This window comes from Miniopterus schreibersii, assembly GCF_964146895.1.
Source record: "Miniopterus schreibersii genome assembly, chromosome: 2".
Lineage (NCBI taxonomy): Eukaryota > Metazoa > Chordata > Mammalia > Chiroptera > Miniopteridae > Miniopterus > Miniopterus schreibersii.
Genome location: NC_138102.1, coordinates 113329138 through 113356057, shown reverse-complemented (window position 1 = coordinate 113356057; position 26920 = coordinate 113329138).

Here is a 26920-nt window from a genome sequence, read left to right as displayed (position 1 = left end):
TTGGGCAACCCTGGGTGTCATGACTGGCCTGACCAGCCTGTGGCTGCACTGGGGAGGGGGAGGAGGGCCATTCCCTTCCAGGTTCCCAGGATGAGAATTGGTCATGAGAAAATATCCTCCCACTAACACTTATAAAATGGAAGAAAGGCAATTCTTCCCAAAAGAAATTGGAACACAATGGAAGAAGAAATGCATGTTAGACAGTACTCTCTCACACTCATCTCGTTGTGGTGAAATACTTAGTTTTCCTATCTGTGTTCTTAGCAAATCTGTATGCTCTGAGGACAGGAATTGTATCATAGACTGTTGGGTACAGAGTCAGTGATCTGTGACCTCTTATAGACCAGACTCCTGATCAATATTTGTTTACGATGCATGAATTTCAAGATACTACTCATCCCTGTGCCTGCCAATTCCAAGCTCAGTGCTTTTTCTACTATATTATAATATTAGCAGGAATCATGTGATCAGCTTTAACCCAGTCATCAGTTTTTTAACCCAAGGAGCATGTTGTTGGTTTTGTTAATAAATTAAAATTGCTCTGGTAAGTCTTGGTTATGGCTGGCAAAAAAATAAATAAATAAGTCTCAAAATATTCACAGAACTGAAACCCATGATGTGCAAATGTATTTTTTAGGCATCCATTTATCTTCAAGTAAAATTATGACATCCATAAAACTTTTCAGATAAAGCAACCCACAGACTTGGCTTTTTCCATTAGTTAATGGTCACGATAGAAAAAATAATACCACAAGGTTGGAAATAAATTCTAAACATAATAAATAACTATAATAAAATAGTGTATGAGTGTTTCCATGATCACCAAATGGCAGGTAAGAGTGACTGGCTTTGTAAATCCATTCAGGACCACCAGTGTTCATTGGCAGTGTCTATAGCCATTCGAGCCTGTGACTTTGCATGGCTTGTTTAATCCAATTTCAATTTCATTCTGCATCATACTTGGCCCTGAACTGAATATGGCTTTCACTGAGATGAATAAAATGCATACCTTGTTCAAAAGAGAAAAGTCTTTGGGAATTCATTGGCAAGACTTCAAAAGCTCAGGATTTAGAACTTACAGATGACTAAGAGGTAAGTTGATCTCTCCTTGGAGATGCATTGTCATGGACATTGAGAATAATAGTCAGATGGTCAGCCATTAATTAACAATGCATTTTGGCCTTATGTGAAGTCTATTATCTTAGGTATTAAACCATCAAGGTTATATCAAAGAAAGAAATTAGCTTATATACCTATATAGAAATTTCTTAGGAATCAGGCTCTGTGTCTTTTTCAGTACATATTTCACATGCAGCTTGAATATTATCCACATTTTTCTGTATCACTAAAAAATACAAGTTATATAACAAGAGTTCTGCATGTTCGATTGACTGGATTATATTAGGTGTCTGGGAAAATAGTGTTTGCTAATATTAAGCAGTAAAATATTAGTTTTACACAGAGTGTTACACAGAGTCCTATTTTGAAGGGCTTGTGAATTCAGATACATTTTAAATTCAAAGTTAAGATCAGACTAGTATATGGTAGTAATGTGTGCATGATTATACCATGATTGCCCCCTTTTCATCCCATAAAATTCCACTTTAAATTTGTTAAAAAGGCAAGAGAGCTAGGACTCATTGGTCCAAATCTGGATTTACAGGTTAGCTGCCCTCTAGGTATGAAGGACTTAAAAGAAAATATCAGCTACCCTAAAAGTATTTTGAAACTGCTGTTGCTGATGGGAATCTATGATGGTGGACGAGTCTGGCAACCCTGAATTGTTTTTAACTGCAGCTGTGGGTTACCTGTGGTTTCAATGGACTACTGTGTATGCTTTGTTTATTTTATCTCTTCTTCCTGTTGGAAAAACAGCTGGAGAACAGACATCCTGCTGTTGGGAGCCTGGGGCCTTAGAATATTAACAGGAAGCTACATAAGCATCTTCATTACTTCACCTGTGGCATAAATGGCAGAAAGAATGGAGCCCATCAGGAGGAATTGATTTAAAACAGAATGAAACAGTTTGTGGACCATATGTCTGAACATCCAAGTAACTGCCACTGGCCTAATAAATTGGCTTTCTTCATGTGGAGTTCAACCAGAGGGAAGAAAGAAAGCCAGTTTCCTATAGAAAGGAATAAAGGCAGGCCTCGGTAGCCTGCGGCAATAAATGAAATAAAGTATTTGGCGCATTAGACCAAGAAGTTGTATCACATAATTTATATCAGTTGCTTTTAGCTTTCAACAAAAGATGTGGGAGTGGATGGTAGGAATATGTGGATGGGAAAGGAGGAAGCTAACAGCCCTACAAGATATTTTCATGTGTTTTCCATCATGTATAATTACTCATCCTAAGGCAAGAGCAATGCTGCATAAGCGTCATTCCAAATGCCTTCCCAGTGTGTGTGTGTGTGTGTGTGTTCAGAGGGAGGGGCAGGTGCTCAGAGAGGAGAAGAAATGAGTATAAAGCACCAATGTCCCCAGTTCTCCAAACGAACAGAGCAGAGAGATTGAAAGGTGAAAGTCGGTGGTGCTGGCTAAATAGCCATCTCAGACCGTGAATAAAGAAAAACTGAATTTATTCAAGGAAAAGAGGATGGGGGGTGGGGATATCTAAGGGGGATATCGAAAGGGAAGTGCTACATAGCACTGAGTCAAAGGGTGCTGGGTCCATGATGGCAGCAAAAATATATTGAGGATAGTGAAACAAGGAAGGGCATAGAACAGGAGAACCTAGGCTGGGCTGCTTTGGCTCCCTGAGGAGTCAGAGAGAGAAGGGGGCCTTGGAGACAGGTTCAGGGGGTAAGCCAGGGACAAGCACCGCTGCCCATTGCTCCCCTGGTTGCAAGTCTCATGGGGTCCTCTCAGATGGAAGAAGGAGGAAGATGATGGCACTGGCCTGCTCCCCTGGGGGAGAGGGCGAGCTGGGTCTTTTGTCCTGAGCGAATTTCTCTCTTTCTTGCAGGTGGGAATCTTAGGGGAGGTCTCAGGCGAGGGTCTCAATAGAATATTCGCCAGCTTCCCAGGGGTGCTCTTTCAGTGTGTGGTCTCCACTGATTGGTTGGTCCCAGGGCAGGAGTCATTAGTCAATGTAGCTGGTCCTGAGGCAGCCACTGCGTCGCTTGTCTGGTTTTGCTGCTTTTCTGGGCCTGGAGCTGAAATACAACTGAGGCCTAGATGTTATCTTTAGGGAGGAAACGCTCAGGGGGTCTAAACCGCATGACCAGCGATATGCTGATAGGTTCCCCTGGGGACAAGCTTCTTGTTTTTCCAGTTTGGACCCTTGCTAGGCATCTGGGGCTTTCTGCCCTGGTCGGTTTTTGCACCTGGCCCGTCGTCCTTGCTCTGCTTATGTCTAACAGAGATTATTATAGATCTAAGACTCTTTATGTAATGTTGCATCATAATAGGTCAGAAATACTTCTGAAAGCAGAATTCCCTGGTACAGAGCCATCTTCCCCTCTGCATGATGAGGATACCAAAAACAATTCTGGGAAAGAAAAAAAACATTTCCCCTTTAAACATGAAAATGAGCTACTGAACAGAAGGACAGAAAAGGGGATAATAGTCTTAACATACTGAGCACACACTGGTCTCCTCATTCTAGTGGACCTAGTGAACACCTAGGTAACCTATGGCAAATTAATTCCTTAGAGCCTTCATACACTCAGTCTAACCTTGCTAAAATACACTCAAGAAAGAGAATAGAGCAGCCCAAATATGGACGACAGGCCTCAGAGCCAGGGTTCTAGAAACTCACCACGCCATGGTGTAATCACTGTGAGTCCATGGACCAGACCCAGGAGCAAATCCCAGCTACCCCACTTTCAGTTACATGAATTTGGATTCGTTACTCTGTGTTCCTGAATATTAGGAATTGCTCTGTTTTCCCAAGGAGAAGGTTGAAAACTTTTCCTACCAAATGGAATTATATAAACTTTCAGGAATATAGATAAAATAACCAAATGTCTATACTATTTTATTAATTTAGTCATATAAATACTTAAAATCATAGAAACATCAATTCAAAAATAGCTTTTTCACTCTCACATTTTATGAAGCAGTTTTTCTCAAGTTCTTCTTTTTTTAAATTTATTGTTGACACTATTACAGATGTCTCCCACTTTCCTCTCCTTTGCCCCCTCCACCCAGCCCCTACCCCCACACACACACTACTGTCTGTGTTCGTAGGCTATGCCTATATACATATATGTCCTTTGACTAACTTTTCCCTTCCCATCCACACGCTCCCCTCTGAGAATCCTCAATCTGTTCCATGCATTCACGTCTCTGGATCTATTTATTCATCAGTTTGTTTTGTTCATTAGATTCCACATATAAGTGAGATCAGGTAACATTTATCTTTCTCTAACTGGTTTATTTTGATTAGTATAATGATCTCCAGGTCCATTCTTGCTGTTGCAAAGGGTAGGAGCTTCTTTTTTTACAGCTGCATAGTATTCCATTGTGTAGAGTACCACAGCTGTTTCACCCACTCATCTACTGATGGGCACTTGGGCTGTTTCTAGATCTTGGTTGTTGTAAATAATGCTGCTATGAACATAGGGGTGCATATATTCTTTCTGATTGGTGTTTCAGAATTCTTAGGATATATTCCCAGAAGTGGGATCACTGGGTCATAGGCAGCTCCATTTTTAATTTTTTGAGGAACCTCCATACTGCTTTCCACAGTGGCTGCACCAGTCTGCATTCCCACAAGCAGTGTACCAGGGTTCCCTTTTCTGAATATGCAGCATTTGGCATCTGTCTCCTGACATCATCTTCAAGGTGCATCATCTTCATTTCCGAATGGGTTGTTTGATGCTGTCATTTTATCCCAAACCATACTCACCCATTCACATAACATTAAAACATTTGCTTTGTTCATTCATCCTGTAGGTGAATATTTGTTCTATTGTGTTCATTTACTATAATAACTGAAACCTTGCTTTTGAAAGGCCTCTTTTTAAGAGCTGTTTATTATTACCTCCAACCCTTGCCATGAAGATACCACTCCATCCCTACCCATCACAAGAATAATAAATAAATCTCAGTCACCTTAGCCAGTTTTGCTCAGTGGTTTATAGCATCAGCCCTTGGACTGAAGGGCCCCAGGTTCAGTTCCCTCTAAAGCACCTACCTCAGTTGCAGGCTCAATCCCCAGCCCCCATCAGGGCATGTGCAGGAGGCAATCAATTGATGTGTCTCTCTCACATTGATGTTTCTCTCTCTCTCTCCCCCTTCCACTCTCTATGAAAGGCAACGGAAAAAATATCCTTAGGTAAGGATTTAAAAATAAATTAGGCCCAGCTGGGCATGGCTCAGCGGTTGAGTGTCCACCTGGGATCCAGGCGATCTGGGTTCGATTCCCGGTCAGGGCACATGCCCGGGTCGTGGGCTTGATCCCCAGTCGGGGGTGTGCAGGAGGCAGCCGATCAATGACTTACTCACCATTGATGTTTCTTTCTCTCTCTCCCTCTCCTTTCCTCTCTCTGAAATCAATAAAGATATTTTTTTTTTAAAAAAAGATAAGAATAAATTAATAAAATAACTAAATCTGTCTAATTCCTTTGCCCCCCTTTTTTAGGGATTCTGCAGCTGACTTCTTATAAGATTTGGAGATCAGAATTTCTGAGGTCACCTCAGGTACATGTTGTTTTAGAAGTTGAAGAAGTACCACATAATTCGAGAGACTTTATAAAGATTGAACTAAAGGTAATCCCTTCCTTTCTGAGAAGTAGGTTTGGAAACTATCTCATCTTATATTTTAGCATGTATAGTACTTAATCTCTCTAAGCATATTTTCTCTATCACAGGACCAATCTAAGAACAGTTCTTTGCTCACAAATGGTAGTGAGGGTTAAATAACCACAATAACACCTAGCACAGTGCTGTGTGCCTAGAAAGTAACAGAAATTATCAATTGCTACTGCCCCAGTCTGGGGTTCCACAAATAAACAATGCAAAACGTAAACATCTATGTCCAAAACCAAAAAATCCACAAAGATCTAAGATAAAGCAGATGAGGACAGGTTAAAAGAACTGGGATTATTATTCTGAAGGGGAAAGAAGAGTCATGTAACAAATAAATTTCTAAAACAGAAAGAACTTTTAAACAAAGAATAATAAGTATTTCTGGTTTCTTCCTTGCTCAGTAAGATGGTCGTGGTATGCACCCAAATTCCAGCATAAAGGACTTACTTCATAAAGAAGGAAGAATTTCTGTTCAGTGAAGATGGTGAGAAAACTGAATCACTTTCTGCTAGAGGCTGTGAAGGACCATAAAACCAGGATCATTTTGGTATAAATTCTGTGTAAAGACAGGGTTATTGAAGGAATCCTATGTCAAGGCCTAAATTAGCCCTGTGTTTCGGCCCCTCCATATGAGCTGCTGACTGACAGGAAAGCATAGGGATGTAACAGCAGTAACAGAGCATGTAAGCCAGGGCAGCGGTGGAGACTAAGGTGATGGCATTATTTGCTGAGCATCTTGGGTATAATGCAAATTTATTTTTTAGTGTTCCTAATCAAGGGATTTCTTCCCTTCTCTAGGCTGCCACCACTAATAGAAAAAAGCATAAACCTTGGAACTTCAATGACCTGAGTTCAAGTCCCAGCTTTTCTTCTTATTATGATTTGAATAAGCTTCTTAAGACCTCTGATGGTATGTGATGGTATGTTCCCTCATTTGCAAACAGTGCATGAAAACATCAGTGTCCCAGGACTGGCTGTAGCAGGGACTCGGTGAAATGTTTATGAGGTGGCTAGGTGCCTGGCACACTGTGGATACTTCAAATGTTGAGTCTCTTCTCCCTGAGTTATGCTTCTGAATGTACTCCAGCTTTCAGAAGCTGAAGTCATCCCAAGTGGAGGAGCCTCTCTCCTCAATACATAGCAAAGCTACATCGTGACTTGTTTTAGTTTTAGATAACAAACTCCTCAAAGACAGAACTGAACAGAGGTGAATATACTTCTGCTGAGTGTGTGGAGTTGTTGGGAAGTTTCTCGCTCAGCAGTTGTGCTGAGAATGGTTCTGCTATTTAGACTGTTCTTGAAGGGAACCTCATTCTTGGTCACAGGACTTTCTTTCAGTTGCAACTAATGCCTCCACAGCCTCTTTTTGACCCAGAGATGAATGATTTGGAATGGTGTTAAACACTCTAGCAAGGCATCTTAACTGGGGCAAGACTTAGCTGACAACAAAAATACCCAAAACACAGTAACAAGTCAGAAATTACTTATTTTGCCTGTAACAGTTCAGAGGGAAGTGGTACAGGGCTGGTAGGACACCTTGGCCATCCTCAGTACATGGATGGCTTCCATCCCTGGGTTCTAGGCAACTCCCATGCAGTAAAAGAGCAGGTCAGGGAGCACACCACATACCTTTGTAGGTGAACAACCTGTAAGTCATACGTACTTCAAATTATAAGTCATTGGCCAAAATTTATTTATATGGCCACACCAGCTACAAGCTGAGACTGGGGACCACTTATTAAGAAGCCACGTGCCCAGTAAAAGCTCAGGAAGAAAGAGGTAATGAGTGTAGAAGCAGGACCACTAATGATATGTACTTCATAAAATCAAGGAGAGAAAGTTGTCTGGATGGTTTAACTCTTTATTAGACCATCTAGATTTTGGAAAGTACAGACAATATACCTTTTAACCTGAAACTTGATGTGGTAATTATGGATAAAATGAGATAAATAAAGACCCTAGCAACATAAACCGAGTCAATAAGTACAAACCTCCCTGTTTATATAACAGAAACTTGAGTCATTGAGTCTTACAGAGGCCAAACTACATCTGGGAAAATCTGAATATGCTGACCCAGAAAAGAGCTGCATTGGAACAATGACAGCACTTCGCCTCAATCTTCTAAAAATTCAAAAGTTACGGGGAGGGCCCCTTGGACAAGCCTGGGCTAGCCTAGAGAACTCCAAAAGAAGAAATAGCCCCACTCTGACACAGACTTTGTGGTTTATGAAACACCAGGTCAGATGAAGTGACAACGCCCCCATTTGATTGGGAAAAAGTCTCTCTCTTGCCAGAGAATAGTAATCCCTATTTGTAGTCATGAATGGGTTTACCAGATGCCATTTACAAAGTCTGATGGAAATCTTTCCCAATCTACTTGAGAAACTATAATATGCTACTTTATGTCATTGTCTGAGCTCATATTTATTTTACTTCGGCAGGAAATACAGAATAATTTATTATTAAGTGCTTGTTCATTAACTTAAAAGAGTTTGTCCTAATCTCATAAATGTTTTTATTAACAACTGGTTCTTTTCTCTGTTCATCTGGGAAGAACCTCCACACTTTGCAAAGCAGAGATTTTTTCTCCATTTTTTTTTTTTCTAACAAGAACAACAGAATACACAGGAATTTTTAGATCTTTAAAGAATTAAAAGAAAACCACCAAAGCACAAGCAAACCAGAGATGAGTCCCAATCATCGTTTAAAATCGATACAACTAAGAGGAAGTGTATCCCTCGAACTGCTTGACATAGAAATAGAGGAAAATTTGCTATGAAATTAAAATAAACAATCACTACCAGTTTTGAACATTTTTAGGTTAAAAAAAAAATTTCATTTTCTGATGGAGAAAATCCTGGACCAAGAAGCCAGAAAATTCTATTTGGGTCCCAGATCAGCCAGTAACTAACTGGATTTGAGCAAATCCCATATGTCTTTGAACTTCACATTTCTCATTTGTAAAATCAGGAAGTCAAAAGATATTTCTAAGACCTTTTCTAATTTTCATAGTTACGAGTTTATGAAACTGCTAGTTAATGAATTTTTAAAAAATTCCAACATCACAAATGTCACAGAACCATATTGATTTTTTTTCCTACTTCACACATAAATTTAGTGAATGATAAATTTCCCCCAACAATTAGGGGGAATCCAGATTCAGAAGACATCTTGTTTAGCTAAAATCTAGAAAGGAAGCACTAAACTGCCTTCTAAAGAAATCCCCAGCCTTTGGAGATGTGTGTGTCACTACATGGATTCTTTGTGCCAAAAGGGCATTTGGATAAGGTCTGTTTCTTACAAACTTGGATTATTTATAATCTTGCTGCCAGTATAATATATACAGTAGGTGATCTTCCCCATTACTGTTAGTTTCAAAGAATTAAAGTTAATTATGGCATTGGACTTGACGACACTTGTGATAACTTAAATTCACCTGAGAATGTCCTTAGAGTGAACCCTGACTGCAGCCTCGCCTCCTCCAGCTTCAGTCCATCCATCGTACACACAGCCACCTGAAGCACAGGTGATAGCGCTTTGGCAACTCCACAGTTTCCATCGCCAGCTCTACAAGCTGTGCCATCATCTCTCACTCCTCCATGGCTTTGCAAGTGCCGCACCCAATACCTGCAGCATCAATCTTAGGGCGTCTTCATGGCTATAAGAAAATGTTAGTGCTAATTCTAAAACAAAAAAACAAACAAAATCCTCCCCTGTAGGAAGATATAGCCCCAGAGGCCAGATCCGAGGAAATTTTGTGCAGAGAAAAAGATGCCACCTGCTCTGGGGGGAGACAGACCTGCCTCAGAGTATGTGCAAAATTTCAGGGCAAAAACTACACAGGTGTACCAGGTGGTCATGACTTTTCCTGCCTTGTCCTCTTATTGCTTGCCTTGCAAATCCTGATTATCTTTAAGAACTGACTAAAATCTCACCTTTTGAGGGAAGCCTTCACTGTCTTCACCTCCTTCAAAGAAATGGAAGTTTTCTCCTCTGTGAGCTCATAGCACCCCATGCCTATCTCTACTGTACCCCGTTGAATCCCCATTGTGCCACTTTCTCCCATCCTATTAGGACTATTGGGATGCTTGCTGTTTCTCCCCACTAAACCATAATCTCTTTATGGGTAAAAATGTCATAGTTGTCCCTACCTGGATTACCTAGGACAAGCACTGTTCACCTTAAATAGTTAGTAAATGGCTGTTTAAAGGAAAGTTTGTCTTGTTGGTGTTAAGGCAGTTACAGCATTTAAAACCCGTGCAACCAAACAGTCTCAGAGTAGCATTGAATGTGGGCTCATGGTCCAAATATATCTATTATGCACAGCATTTTGCTTTTCAAAGAAAGATAATGGATTAGTAATTTACATCATTTCTGTTTGAATTAAAATGAAAGTTTCATTTTTTATTAAAAATTTCAGAAGTACAATGTATAAAATAATTTTCAATTGTTGCTTTGTATTGTCTCTCTCTGAATTTCCCTGCTCTCACACCTTCAAAAAACTCAGTCCCCCCTCCCAAAAAATGTAAATCAGCTAAATTTTTAAATGAGGAATTGATCCCTATGGACTACAAAATATTTAGTCTTTTACACAGAAATTTTGGAATTTCCATATTTCCAGAGATTAGTCAATCATCTGCTATAATTTAATAAGAACCAAGGCATACACCAAGCCTGTTAGGCAGCGAGGCTTAATTCAGGGTTTTCAATCATGACACCAATGACACTTTGGACCAGATAATTCTTTCTTTGGGGGTTCATCCTGTGCAAGGTAAGCTGTTTAGCAGTATCCCTGACCTCTACCCACTAGATTCGAGTGGCAATCTCCCAGTTGTAACAACTAAAAATGTCCCTAGTCATGGCCAAATGCCCCCTAGAAAGCAAAATTGCCTCCAGTTGAGACCTACTGCCCTTAATATACTCAGTTGGTAGATACACCAGGCTTTAGAGCTAATCATACAAGTAGCAAATACCAGCTCAGCATTTAGGAGCCGCATGACTTTGAGCACGTTACTGAATCCCTCTAAGTTTTAGTTTCTTCATGTGTAAAATGGTGCCAGTACAACCCATTTTCACAGTCCTTGTGAAGACTAAATGGAGGAAAGTACATGAAATGCTTAGCACAGTACCTGCTAACATCACAAGCTCTTTATAGCTAATATTTATTATTGTTAGTTATTACCATATGTTAAGAATCCGTTTTGCTGGAATTAAAACACCGCAAAGCAGTCCTAGTATAAGCCTGAATGCAATCTGATTTTTAGAGTTCTCTTACTGTTCCTTAGTGGCTTCACTGGCAACATCAATCGCTACTGTCCTGTAGTTGAGAAAAGGATGAAAAAGTTTCAGGCAGTAGAATTAAGAGGAAGCAAATTTTTCTAGCTACAGGAGAGACCCTGGTTGTCCTCCAATGTGTATTCTGCCTTCTTCTCCAATAAGAATTTCAAAAATTTAGCAACCCCCAATATAATCATATTTCCCAGACTTCTTCCCAGGTAGCAGGAACCATGTGACAAAGTTCTGATCCATGGAATATAAGCAGGACTTCTAAGCACAACTTCTGAACTGTGTCTTTAGAGGAAGAGATTCTGCTCCTTTTTTATTCCTTCTGCTGCTTGGAATATAAATGTGATGCCTGGAGCACCAGTTAAGACCATGTCAGTAAAAACAACACCCAAGAGACCATGAAGGGGAAAGCTGGAAGCAGCCTGGGCCCAGATATCTGTAGTGTGACCCTGCCAAATCAGCTCCCAACTGCCTACCTCTTGACTTTAAAGAGAATGAGAAAGCTTCTATGTCATTTAAACCACTGTTATTTTGAATCTCTGTTAGTCATAGCCAAATAGATTTAATGTTTAGGACCAGCTTAAAAGTGTGATATGAAGGAGCAAACATATAGACACTAGAGGCCAGCAAGCTGGTGTCCACATTATATATAATGTGGCTCAATATCTGATAAAATTGTCTCTTATAATACCCAGCCCTGGGCCACATGGCTGAAAATTCAAAATGTTGTGCCTTTTAGTAAAGAATTAGGAAAGAGATCAGCTCCAGCTAGGACTAACCAGTTGCAGAAATAGGAGTGAGTACAGTTCTGCCTATGGTTTGCAATTGAAGTGATTGGAAAAGCCTGTTAAATTTGGAGGGTTTTAACAATGAAAAAGCTAACTGCTTCTGTACCTAAATTGAACCCACTTTAAAGGAAATTGTAGACTTAGCAGGAGCTAAATCCAGTTTTTAGCCTCCATCATATGAGAGTTTTCTGCCAGATAATGGGAGCCAGCCTAGCAGCCTTCCCAGACAAACTGTGTTCCCCAAAATTCATGTGTTCAAGTCCAATCCCTGATACTTCAGCATGTGACTGAATTTGGAGACAGGATCTTTGAAGAGGTAATTAAGTTAAAATAAAGTCATTAGGCCTTAATCCAGCATGACAGGTGTCTCTTTAAGAAGAGACAACTAGCTTACAGACAACACAGAGGGAAGGCCATGTGAAGACACAGGGAGAAGATGGCCATCTACAAGCCAAAAGGAGAAGCCTCAGAAGAAACGAACCCTGCTGATGCCTCGATCTTGGACTTCCAGCCTCCAGAAATAAGTTTCTGTTGTTTGAGCCACCCCGTCTGTGGTACTCTGTTACGGCAGCGCTGGCCAACCGATACAGGCAGACGGAGTGGTAAGCAGAACACGGCAGTCGATAAGTAAAAGACAGGGCCTGTCGTCTTAAAAACCATGTGTAAATGAGTCCTTTGGCTCAGCTTACTCAAAGAGGTACTAACCAGAAACAAATAGATCAGACACTTAATCTGGGGAGGAAACTGCGTTGCCAAAGAAACCACAGCCTGGCCTGACAAAGCAACCCCCTGCGGCTCAAATCCTCCCCCAGCAGGAAGGAGGCTGAGAAGGGGCACTGACTGTCCCAGGTCTGCTCCAGATGTGGAGGGGGGGTAACGCAGAAGACAGCTCCTCCCAGAGAGTGGACCAAGAGCTGCCAGATGCACTGAGCGTGAGCCTCACTCCCCTTTTCTCCTCCCCTGCTCCCGTCCACCAGGGCTTGATGCTGAGCTACAGCCCAGTGGCTGAGAGCACCATCATGCCCTCCACTTCCAGATGATTCACGACAGAGCCTCAAGCCCAACTGATGGGCTGACCTTATGCTTCGCCTTTCATCTGTAGACCTGAAAAAAATGCAAAGAGTAAGAATAAAGGCAGAAAACTCTCATGCGATTCTTATTTCTAACTCTCCTGACCCCTGGAGGAAATGCGTCACTCACATTCTGCCGATGTGTAGAGCAAATGCGTCTGAGAAAAGCGAAGGAGACAGAATAGGAAGCTGAATCAAAAGTGGAAGAATCGCGCAGAGGCTGGTGAGTGGTTTAGAAGCAGACCAGCGTGACTCACCTCCCTGGATGCTGTCCTCATAGTGAGTCAAAAGGAAAGAGGCTGAGAAAGATGGGCAAGAAATTCAGATATGCATCCTAAAATGGGCTATGCTAATTTTCCCAATTATCAAGGTCCATCTTTATCCATAAATGCATTCCAAGTGAAATGATGACTTCCATCAATTTTAATTTGGTTCCGGGGTAAGGGAAAAGGAAATGGCATCTTGTTTGAAAAGTGCTCCTTGGTGTACACACAATTGCCCAAGAGAGCTATGGTTCTCACCCACACGAATCCCATTTCTATTAATGAGAATTGTGTTGATGAAGCTCCAGCCATCACATTCCATCTTTTAGTGATCCCCCTAGCCTGCACAAGGCTTAGAAACCGTCCAGGGTGTACCCCAGCGATTGTTACAGAAAATAACATGTGCCCTCATCCATAATAGACTTTCATAATCATTACATAGACCCATTAGCCAAAGCATTTGGGGAGACATATTGCTTAAGCCCAGCAAATTGGTAATGGCAACCACATAAATCATTGAGTGTTTGGGTATGAAGTTTTGGAGTTATAGGTAGAGGGGAGAGAAGCATGAGTTCTTTTGAGAAGAAATTACCTGAATTCAACCAGAAGTCATTGCAATGACCCAAATGAACATACTTTTTATTCCAGTCCGCTGTACTAACTACATTCCTTTTTGCCCCTAGCAAGTCTGGTTACAGCCTAATTTAAATCCCGTACACATTATAATTCTCTGCTAAGTGGGGTAAAGAGCACATGGTCTCAGTCACCTGCTAAACACATGACATGGGGTGTAAATTCATTTATTTGAACCTGAATATTAAAGGGCTTTCTTGAATTTAAGTCACCTGATACCAAGTTATGACTTCAATGCAAAACAGACATATCCTGGAGAGTTAAGAGACCTTTCGGAAGACAAAGAAGGCTTCTAACCTGCTCACAGTTAGCCATTACAGGCTACTAGGGGTTGGTTAATTGGGACTGCCACTTTCAATTAACCTGGGACAAGTGAATAGAAGAGTAAATAAACAAAGCTGAGTACACGTGGTACCCATTATTTCCATTAGGGGTTATAATGAAATTGTGCTTTGCTTTGACTTTCCTTTCTTCTCTAGCTCTGAGTTATATAAATTAAAGTAGTGGGAGAACAGAGCTTCAACCTAACTCTTTCCTGCTAAGTGGAAAAGAACCATGTGGATCAGAGCTCCTGCAGTTCTTCAGCTCTACTCTAGTCTGCCCTCAGCATTCGCTCTGCAGTGGGGCTGGTCAGAAGTTCATCTAAGGGCCTCAGAAATAACCAGGTGGTGCTCTTTGCCATTCAGACTTCAGGCTAATTCCTCTCTTCTTCACTGACCAATAACAGAGATCATTTAGCCAAGAGACAAAACAGCAAAACTCACTAAAAAGCAAAATTCACTTTCTCTATTGTGATTCACTAGGTTCCTAATCAGTAGTATTTTACTGGGAAGACGGAAGGAGAAAGAAAGGGAAGCCACAATGATGATGCTAAAAAGATCTTCAGCTCAATTCTGAATCTGAAGCTGTTTAAAATAGCCAACCACCAGAATTGCACTTTAAATTTGAATTTCCTGGACCTGGCAGCTTTAACATTTCTATTTTTATATGTGTGTAGATTTAAAGAGGCACATTTAAATGTACACACACATTTAAATATATATTATTTTTAAATGTTGGGGTTGTACCAAGCACTTGATGTAAGTTGAGCATGAATGAAAGGTGGACTTTAAAGAAAATGTGCACTGGAGTGTGACTCGATTATCTATCTTGTTTCATATTTTTATTGGTAATAAAAAAAATAAAGAACTACAAGAATCTAGGTATATTTGTAAATTGTCATTTTTACCCTATAAACATCATACAGATCTCTATAGATTTTATTGAAACAATTGTCTTCCTGTGGTTGTGTTCCTGGTGGTTCAACAGATTATAAGACACTAAGGGAATTCTATGACTGAACTGTTCCACAGAGCATGGAGATACATAATGTGTAGCTGATCCAAAAGTTAAGTAACTTTCCATGACTGGCCCTTCTTATACTTAGCAAGAGTGTTGAGAAATTCGGTCTTCCGATTGTGGACAGGGCCAAATCAAGAGCTCATGCGTTTTTCAAGCACAGAGACAATCATGTGGATCAGCAATCCACAAACTTTTACTGTTCAGGGCCAGAGAGTAAATATTTTAGGCTTTGCAGATCATAAGGTCACTGTTGCAACTACTCAACTCTTCCTTCGAGGTAAAAGCAGCCATAGACAATATGTAAACTATTCGGTGTGGCTGTGTTCCAATAAAACGTTATTTATTTATTTATTTATTTATTTATTTAATATATCTTTATTGATTTCAGAGAGAGGAAAGGAGAGGGAGAGATAGAAACATCAATGATGAGAGAGTCATTGATCGAGCCCACAACCTGGGCATGTACCCTGACCGGGAATCGAACCCCGATCGCCTGGATCCCAGATCGATGCTCAACCGCTGAGCCACACCCGGCCGGGCCCAATAAAACTTCATTTACGAAAACACGGCAGGCTGGATTTGGCCCTTGGGGTCTATAGTTTGACATCTCTGTCTTAGCTCTAAAATTTCTGATTCTTTTCAATCATTTTTAATCTTCTATCTCATTACCCCACAAAATAATGAGCCTTTGATGTTGAGGAGACTTGAAGGGAATGATCTAGAATGATTTGGGGAGCTTGATGAAAATATTGGTTCACATGCCCCTCCCCTAAATTTTTATTTAGTAAATCTTATATGCGTCCCAGGAATATGAATTTTTTTTAAAGCTCCCCCAGTTGATTCTGATTCAAAGTCAGATTTGTGATTTCTTGATCTACAGTAATGGCCTCAGCTCCTCTAATAACTCTCTAACATTAGTAGTGTCACCTACTATATTAGGCAGGGTAAGAAATCTCAGTGGCTTAACCCAGTAAAAAAATTATTTCTGTCTTATACCATTCTCCTCTATTTTATAACTATGCCACCTGGAACTCTTGGGCAGGGCAGGGGGAGGAGGTAAACCAACTCTTAGATGTCTTAGCATAAGCATGATACACATGTCACTTCTGCTCATATTTCATTGGTCAAAACTATTCATATGCCCGGCCGGGTGTGGCTCAGCAGTTGAGCGTTGACCTAGGATCCAGGCAATGGGGGTTCGATTCCCGGTCGGGGCACATGCCCAGGTTGCGGGCTCGACCAATGACTCTCTCATCATTGATGTTTCTGTCTCTCTCTCTCCCTCTCCTGTTCTCTCTCTGAAATCAATAAAGATATATTAAAAAGACACAAAAAAACAACAAAACACCTATTCATATGACTCCAACCTCATTGCCAGGGAGACTGGGAAAAAGAAAGGAGTACGTTCATATTTGGTGAGCTTTAACCTGCCATATTTTATCTGACTCACCATCTGTAATTCTGGGATAACACCTCCCTCCTCCAGACCACACAGAAAAAGCAGATGCTCCGAAAGCTCTTGGCCATCAGTGAAACTCTGAACAACTCTGAAATAGACAGATTAACATAATAAACTATTACACCTAGCTTTTGCAAAGGTTAGATTATTGAAATTCTTGGAATGCAGTTGATTTTTATAAGTCAATTTAGGTTTGGGTTTGTCTGTTTTTATTAGTTAGAAGTTTACTATGTGAAACTAGGGTTGTTGTGATCTGTGGCCTCTGAATTGGATACACACAGATTGGTGTCATGGCAAAAGAAAATAGCAATTAGCAGATTCATGAATTATCTTTGTGTTTGCAGTTTCAAAGGTTGGATGTTGGTTTGTTTAAGTAATACTATGTGTATCCATGAAGATTAAGAGAGAGAGAGAGAGAAATATGGCTGGCTCCAAGGCAATAGCCAGAGAAGCTGATTCCCAGTTTTCAAAGGTGGAAAAAAATATCTAAATCAGAGTTATCTGCTTGAATATATAGAAGCAAAAATATTATTTCAAAAGTTATAGCCTTTTTATTAAAAAGAAAAAAAACAGGTCTCTCCCACCCAAAAGAAAAGATTAAAAAATGTTATAAATCTTTAAGTTCTTAAAAGAGAAAGTAGGAATTTCTACTAAAGTAATATAGATTTCAGGTAGATGTTTGAAAAAGTCCCTAAATATTTAGAAAGGTTTGTGGCCTTCCCCTCATAGAAACTGAGATAGCATGTGAAACTATTGACTGAGGAAGGTTTAGGGTTCTAGGAAGAAGAACTAATGAAATATTCATGAAAAATGACAATTTCATTTGCCAATGATGACTTATGGTTTATAATTGTTCACACACAGGACCTGCTTATTCAAAGTAAAAAGAAATGTTAATTGCTGAAAGATATTGTCCTTCAGTGCACAGCCCTTGCTCAGTATAAACTGTGATCTTAAGTATTGCTCAGAATGGTTTTCTTCAACAGACCTGTGAGTGATCACTAAATGAAGTTGCTATTTAAGTCCTGCCTCTTAACCTTTCATCTCAGGACCTATATCTGAATTCCTTGTTTATTGACCTGATAATTCCCTCTCCACAGCTTATCTTTCAGTTGCTACAGCAGTCACATTCTTTCTGAATAACCAGCTACCTTGGAGAAAGCACAGAGCATTTGCTCAGCCAGCGTGGCAGCATTTGGCTGCTCCACCATCCCCCAGGGATCTTGGCTTATATACAACTGTAGATATGACAAGGCTGTCTATAATCATTTCAACTGTTGGATTCATTATCTAAATGCTGAAAACTCCTGCACAATCATACAAACACAAAAAACCTGGAAAATCACACTGCCTTCTTAAATATAATGGAGTTATCTCTGATCCACTCGCCAAGGAACTCTGCTCCAAATAACTGTTATAACACCATGGCTTATATAGCCTGTGTCTCCTTCAAAATCTTCAATCCAACACCTTTTTAAAGAAAATAACACAAGATTTCTAAAGTATTAAGCTGGGAAAGATGCTTATTTGTATGGGAAAAGTGGAGTTTGTTGGGTTGTGGGGTGTGTGTTTTTTTAGTTTTTTGTACCTCCTTTAGCATATTTATATGCCTATAGACCCTGTATCTCACAATTATGGGAAGCTTACATGTTAGGCTCTTTTCCAATAGGAAACAGGTCAATGACCCTTCCATAGATAAGGATATGAAACTGTGAGGAATTATCTAATAAAAGTATTCAAATTAAATTGCTAATTAAGAATGATTTAATATGCTAAAATCAGGAGCTTATCATTTACATATCACAAAGCCTAGGTACTTTATAATTACACAGTTTAGAGATATAATTTGTTGATTTAAGTGTATTATTAAAAAAATGCCCTTTCCCTTGACTTCAAGATCAATAGAAACAGTCTGAGATTTTACTAGTTACTTAAGGCCATTGGGTTCATAAGTCCAGATATTTAGAGCAGACATGACCTTGAGGGATTATCTAAAAACAGCTTACTTTACAGACAAAGAAAGGGCCTTGTAAAAAGAACAAACCCCAGGCCAGACTTCTCCAGCTTGGTTCTATCTGGCTATACCCCCGCATGCCCCAGCTCCTAGCTGCAGAGAGTGTGGTTTTCCATGCATCCTTTGGGGAACGAGGAACTAGAAAGATGTTTGAGTGACAGGCATTCATAAGCACTCCAAAAGGAAGTAGGGATTGTTGGCTTCAAAATAACTCATCTACTATTCACAAATGCTGAATGACAACTTTTTGCTCATCCATTGAAATGTAGCTGCCTTAAAAATAACAAACATTTTCCACTGTCCCTAACTCATTCTTGGTAACAGTGACAAATGACTCATTGAGAAATGACTTTTGAAAGCTTCCAATTGCTGGGTGGATTTTTATTACTGCCTTTTACTGGGTCAAGGAGTAGCCATGTGTAAGCCTTTGGGGCCACTGTGGGATATAAACTCTGTGTCAACTGCACTTGCTACATCACTCATTCAGTTGGTTCAAGCCAGGGAGACCAAAGTTAACATGCTCACAGACACGATGCCTCGTCACAAGCAGGAAGAGAAATACCTGCCCCTTGCTCCAAGGAGAACTACCGAAGATGACGGCAGGCAGATGGAAACAAACCCATTACTGATATTGCAACACAATCCCAAGAGTATGACCTACTGACAAGCTCCCCACCCCCCCCCACACACACACTTTTATTTCTATACACAAAAGCCTTCATATATATGAAGGCTACAGAATAATACACAAACAAAATCCTTTGCATCATAAGATTTTGGAGCTCTAATGCCTTATTTCACAGGTGAGGAAAGAGATCCAGGAAGACTAAAGTATTTACTCAAGATGGACTAGTTACCAGCAGAACCCACTTCTGACAGCTTCTAACAGGTCTGTGTGTTGAAATGAGCTTACGTGATGGCCACATTTAGATTCCCAATTGTATTCTAACCGAATTCGTCATTCCTGAAGATTGTCTTCTATTCGAAAAGCACTGTTGTGGCTTATTGCTATAACTCCTCTTTTTCTGTCACTAAAAAACTAGTTTAAAGCAACAAATGTATTACTATGCCCAAATGTGTCAATAATGCCTGAACTGAAAAAAAAGTTGCTTTGTCAGGGTGGAAGAGAAATATTTTTAATTTTTTTTATCATGTTTAAAAGTTGATCTCATAATGATTACCTATTGAAATATTCTTAATGCTCTTTCTTCCAAAATTATTAGGGAGTTTTTCTAAGGAAAACGAAGGACCTGAATTTAAGATTCACTTTGAGTTAAAAAGGAAAAGCAAAGAGATAAGATCAAATGCAAAATCGCCACTAAGGGCTTCAGGGCCTTTGAGGAAAAGTGTTCCCTTCCCCAAAATCTCATCAGTTAAAATAAAGCAAATGTACAGTTATTTACTCAGCCAGATACAATCAAAGCATTACATTCCGTAGCAAGGCAACAGGAATTTCCACAAGTTTATAAGGACAGCATGTTTGGATAGAAGGTCAAAGGAGTCCTTTTTAAGTTTGTTAGAACTTTTGTTAATGCAGTGTTCTCTCTCTCTCTTTTTTCTTAATTTCCAGAAAATAAGTGATTACGTGTTAAAGAAAAACATGTCCTACTGAGTCACAAAGCTGAGAACATTTGTAGTCACTGTCCTAACATCAGTTTTTTTCTGGAGATTTTTGTTGTGCTGATTCACAGCTTCCCACACAGACAGGGGGTGAAGAGGAAGGAGTGTCCTTCGGTTAACTATAGCACGAAACCAAAAAAAAAAAATCAAAAAAATTGTATGGTCACTTCAGAGCAGTTGGTCTCTTCATATTTACAAAACTTAAGATTCTCCCACTTAAATATATTTTACAATGATTCATTTTAGGTGGGGGAAGATAGCATTGTGGAGAGAAGAGAATGCTCCCTCTGGTTTTATATTTTTTAAAATCACAAAACAAATGCAGCCTAAATTGCACAATTAAAGATTATCCCAATGGATGGCTAAACTTATAAATTGTGAGCCAAAAGAAATGAATTGGCCTGGCACAGAGACATAGCTGTGATGAACATTTAGACACACGGGCTAGTTACATAAATACTATGCTCTTTCCTTTACAAACAGCAGTTTCTCTCAAGAGTAAGGAAAGGGAAACTAGCCTTTATTTAGGCCTTTTTACATGCTGTACCAGAGGCGTTCACATACAGGATGTCTTAAAACCTCAGTGCCCGTCTATGATATGTTTCCCTCCACTGAAAGGCCCAGACAGGGAAAGGGGAACCAGCACATACTAACTACATCATGACAATTCACTCAGTAAATATTAATTGATTGATTGATTGATGATTGATTGATTGAGTTCATCTGGAGTCAGGAGAATTAAAAGTATTCTGAGTTTGCTCGAAACTAAAGCAACAAATCTAATACACATGACAGTGATATGGAGACTAAGGGGCATATAGAACACCCATTTCAGTGCGCCAGCTACGACACCAAGGATTATTCCTCATGCAGAGAATATATTAAAATGAACTAGACCAGGATCCATATTTGTGTGTTATGTACTGTGCATTAGAGCAACCATTAACAATATAAAGCAATATAACTTAAACTTAAATTAGTTAAAAGTTAATAAAATGTAAAATTCAGTTCTTCAGTCACAGTAGCCGCATATCAATGGCCCGTTGCCACACGAGTGGCGGCTGAACAGGGCAGCCCAGACACAGCACCTCCATTATCGCAGAAGGTTCGGTTGGACAACACTGTTGGATTCTAGACGCTCTAAATTAGGGAAGTAATTTAAAGTATAATCTCATTTCAGGGTTTTTGGGAAAATACCACTTTACACTGGTATTGCACTTCATGATTTTCCAAAGACTGGAAAAGACTCTTTATCTGATCCATGTGAGAATTACCCCAGACTGTAGCAAAGGAATGTGACATCTAGAGAAGCTGACTGACAAGGTCACATGTTAGTGCCTGAGGGCAGGGAGGACAATCCCAGTCGGCTAGTCCAGCTTGTTCAGGACATGTTCAGGACTTGGAAGGCAGATGTGGCTTTGAACCCCAGCTCCAACACACACTCGTTGTGTGATACGGAACAAGTATTTCACTTTTCGTAGTTTCAGTTTCTTCATCCAAAAACCTGGGGTGATCATGACAACCTCACAGAAAGTCGTGTCAATCGCCAGGTGTCCAAGTTGGCAGACTACCCAGTGTGACAGCGCTCCTCCACCTAAACATAGAGCGGGATTTTTCTTTTGCTTCTTTAATCCTAATTCAAATTTTTTTTCAATGTTATAGTCTACAAATGGAACCAACAGAAGTGGTTTACAAGTTAGGAAGCTGACTTGGAGTATATTGTCATTTCCATCTGTTATATATACTTTCTTCCCAGCTGCTGTATTTGTGTCACCTCAGAACGGTTGACAAGATTAAATGAGGGTTTAAACAGCACATAAATCTGACATGTAGATGTTCATTTGATGCAAGTCTCCTCTTCCCCTTTTCCTCTATCCTGACTCCCTTTAAGGCTCCCTGGAGTCTACCTGTGGCACCACAGATTCATGCCATCCTGAATGAATAAATGGCCCAGCTACCTTATTTACAATCAGATACTGTAACATATAGTTTCCATAAGAATATATATTATGTATTATAGTAGAAATCTGTAGTAAAATAAGATTAAATATTCAGAAATTCCTTTTACAGGAAGTTTTAAGAATGCACGTGTCTATTCCACATATCGATTACCCAGCTAATGGAGAGGTAGATTCTAAAATGTTTCTTCCTTTTGACGTAGGAAACCATCACAGGATGACCCTGAAGTGCACTTACCTTCTTAATTATGTTGGGCTCAAGATATTAAACTTAATCTACATACCTTAGGTCAATGGTTTCTAATTCTAGGTCAGCTTTGAATTCCTTAGGTAACTTTATTTTAATTCCCTTTCACTTTTCAAAAACATATTTGTACTGTATTGCTCCTCCAAGGAGTCCTGAAATAAAGAAACAATGAGGGAGTAGTCGACGTCAAGGAGGTGGATGCTTTAAGCATCTTCTGGCTGGCACTGGGACCAGCTGGCCTAGGAATAGGCTGACCGATGTTAATCTTCGAATGCCTGCCGATGGTCTGCCATGGATAGCTACCATTTGCCTCTATAGAGGATCCGCATAGACATTTCACTGGAATCTGACACCAACTCTGTAAAGCCTGAAGTAGGGCAGGTATTATCCCATTTTTCCAGGTGAGAAACTTGAGAATCCAAGAGCTAACATGACACAGATCATTATAAAACCAGGACTAGAATCCAAGGCATTTGACTCCTTGTCTGATGTTTTTTCTATTATCAAAACCACCAAATGAAGTGGAGCTCTCATTAGAATAGGCCTGAACACAGTACATGTGTTTCATCTATTAAATGGCGTGGGTCTGGGGATATTCAAGCTAGTATCTTCCCTTCCTTGAGGATTTTAAATAAATTTAATTTAAAGTTTAAAAAAAAATAACAGCGCAGAGAATGGCCGCATGGGCCAAACCATAGACAGCCAGGCAATGGAGACCAGAGAAACAAGGGTCAGACAAGAAACAAGAGGGCATCAAATTGAATGAAGTTGTCTGGCTCCATCCCTCCAACCCTGTGATCACTTCTGTTTTCTTCAGCATTTTTACTAATCAGTGGAAAGACATATAGGCAGAATGCATATGGAGTATACAGATGGCACACATTAGGAAGGAATGGTGAAAACACTGGTGAACAAAATCAGCATTCAAAAAATTCTCAATGGACAGTAAGTCAATTCTAACAAAAACAGACTTTCAGTGAGATAAATATGAGACACTGCTATTACGAGCTGAATTGTGTGCCCCAAAAATCCATAAGTTGAAACCCTGACCCCAGCACCTCAGAATGTGACTGTATTTAGAAATTGGGCCTTTAAAGGGGTGGCTGCATTTAAATGAGGCCATGAAGATGGGTCCCAACCCAGTCTGACTGGCGTCCTTATGAGAAGAGAAGATTAGAATACAGGTAACCCACAGACTGGAGGGTGACCATGGAAGGACACAGCTAGAAGGTGGCACAGCCATCTGCAAGCCAAGAACAGAGGCCTCAGAAAAAACCTGTTGACACCTTGGTATTGGACTTGAGAATATAAATTTCTGTTGTTTAAGCCACCTGGTACCCACATTTGGGCAACAAACCAAAAAAGTTCCTATCGAGTATAAGATAGACGGTATCTTGCTTAGCAAAATGTGGCAGCAGGGGGAAGAGAGGTTTCCATTAATGGTAAATAAACTCTATGTAAGTCCATCGTGCATTTGACTGCCAAACAAAAAATGTGTGACACAGCATGAATTAGTAGCGGTCTAATATTTGAGGCAGCAGGATCTCTGGTGTCAGACACGAAGGTTTGTTCCAACCCTGTCTTTTCCTAGTTCTGTGACTTGGGGCAGGTCATCTCTCTCTGTGCTTTGTTCCTCATCTATGAATTAGAAATAATGCCAACCTCACAGGATGGTTGCGAGGAGTTCAAGAGATAATAAATATCATGTGCTTAGCACAAAGCCAGGCATGGAGAAAAGAATAAATGAGAGCCACTGGTTTTTGTATTAGTATCACTCTTACCATCACCCTTGGAGGATAAGAGTCTGCCTCTGCTTGGGGATGATCAGATCACATCTCAGTATCGGTTTTGGCTCTTCAAACCCCACTTATAAAAACATGAGGATGATTAAAACAACAGCAAGAACCATTTATTTGAGTGTCTGCTCTGTGTCAAGTGTTGCATGTTACCTCTTTGTTTTTATCTCCACAACCCTCCTTTATACTAAGTGTCATTATCAACATTTTACAAAGGAAGAAACAAAACTGAAACACATACAGCCAGCAAGTGGTGGAGGCAGGATTCCAAGCTGAGTGGGTCTGACCCCAAAGGATTTTTTCTCTTCCCTTTCTTGTAGGCTAAGAGCACGGCAACCTGAAAGAGTATCTAATAAGAAAACTGGCATGGGGGTGGATATCTACAACCCTCATGAAAACATAGCATTGCTATTAAATAGTATAAAGTATGTTACTGAGAAGATGGATTAGACTTTGTATAATTAGTAGAAAACTAGGAATAAAAGTTATGTGGACAAGAGTAAACCTCAACATAGAATTTTCTAGTAGAATAATCAAAAGATAAGATAGATTTCTTTAAGAACATCCACATAATCACTTAGCAGGAATCTTGCAAAAGTTGTAGTTAAGTATCAGCAAATATTTGTAGTCATGACTTCTGGGTTCTTCCCAGTCCTAAAACAATCTTGGAACTTACAGTTACTAAGCATCTTAGAAAACAGTGACTGGTAAGAAAATGTACTAGATGCTCAACCAAGGGCTAAGATGAGGGACCCAGTTGCAGTAGAAATGGAGTGCCAGACAGGGAAAGGACAGCCACACATGAGGGAGCACGGGCCAGGGTCCTAGCTACTGAGATACAAATCGTGGGCAGAGGAAAGCAAGCAAGGTCCTATCTGAAGCAGGATGGTCAGTGACTCAGAGCAGTGAGATGTGTAGTTTCAAAATCCTATCTCACCACTGAAAAGCTGCGTCTCTGGCCAAGTTACAAGTGTGTGTTCACTGAATGTTGGTTCACATCGTTATTATTCCTGTGAATAGATTTTGTCCTAGGATATAGGGCAGAGCCAAAGCTAATCATAAATTTCCCTTTCTCAGATGATTATAGCAAAACAGAAGTAAGGACTTCATTATACCATGGAACCTTCTAGTTTTAAACAAGAAACTGTGAAAAAGCTCTACTTCTGAGAATTGACACCTGCTCATGGAAGTTTCTGAACTTAAGAAAGGATTAAGTTCAAATTGTGTTTACAGTTTCCTGTCACAGTTCTTCCCTTATGTAAAGTAGTTTATATGCATAGTTCAATTCAAAATGCATTCATGGGTAGGGCACAGGGATGAAGCACGTGGGCTCCATAACCATGTTTTCTGTGTTCAAATTCCATCTGGATCATTATTGGCTGGATGATCTTGCCAAGTTACTTAAGATCATTGAGCCTCCCTTTGTCTATAAAATGGAGATGATCATAGTACCTACTTCAGAGGATCAGTATAAGGATTTGTAAAGCACTTATAACGGTGCCTGCCTAAATAGCATGAGTTACCTATTATTACAGTTGTGGTTAATTTCCAAGCTTCACGATAGGCATAAAAGACACAGTGATATACAAAACAAGGTTTCTGATCCTGGAGGAGTTTCTGGGCTAGTGAAGAAGAGATTCAAAAGCAAAATTCCAATAAAATGTGACAAGTGCAATAATGGCTTAACCTACAACTGGATATGGAGTCGACAGGTAGCTAATTTGCCTGGGAAAACTTCCTGCAGGAAGGAATACCTGAACTAAATCTTCAAGGATGAATAGATGGCAAAGTTCTGGTAGAATCTTTGGAATATTTTGGCCAAAAAGAAAAAAAAATACTGTACCCACAATGTTAGCAAATAAAATACTTTCCAAATGTTCTGATTTTAAAATTAATAATAATAATAATAGCAAGTTATCATATTAAGAGCATTAGATCATATCAGTTAAAGCATGACAATCTTTTTTGTCTAATTTATAGCTAGCTTTTTCCCAGTGATTCATATGGATAGGTTTCAGTTAAAAAAAATACTGCCTGGTAACTGAAAGAGAAAACAGGTACAGAAACTCACATCTTAGAGTACTTGAAAAAGAAAATAATATACCAAAAAAGCTAATTTACATGTGGATAAAAATTAAATAACTAATGAAATGTGACTAGTGACCATGTCAGTGAACTGGATTCTCTTTTAAGGGCAGAGAATATTTTTTAACTTCTTTGTAGTCCCACTTTCTAATGCAGTACTTGGCAATAAATCTTTGATTCATTAACATATGAACAAATAGAGTTGAATTATTGGCTTAAAAAAATGAAAGTGATAAATCATCCTTGAAATGAACATCACAATAATTACCAACTTATATTGAGCACTTCTTATATGCCAGGCTTTATATTAAGACTGCACATGGGTTGCCACAATTTAATCTTGTATAGTAAGGTTATTTTTATTCCCAAGTTGCAAATTTATTCACTAATTTAACAAATATTTATTGGAAGACTAATAACTTCCAGACACTGTCTTGGGAGCTGTGGCTAGAGCAGTGAACAAAAGAGACAAAGTACTTCCTCTCATAGAGATTGTATTCCAATGAGGGAGACAAATGGTAATATAGTATAACATTATAAGGTAAGGTAATGTAATTTACACAATACAACATGACATAACATAATATGATATAATGAAATATC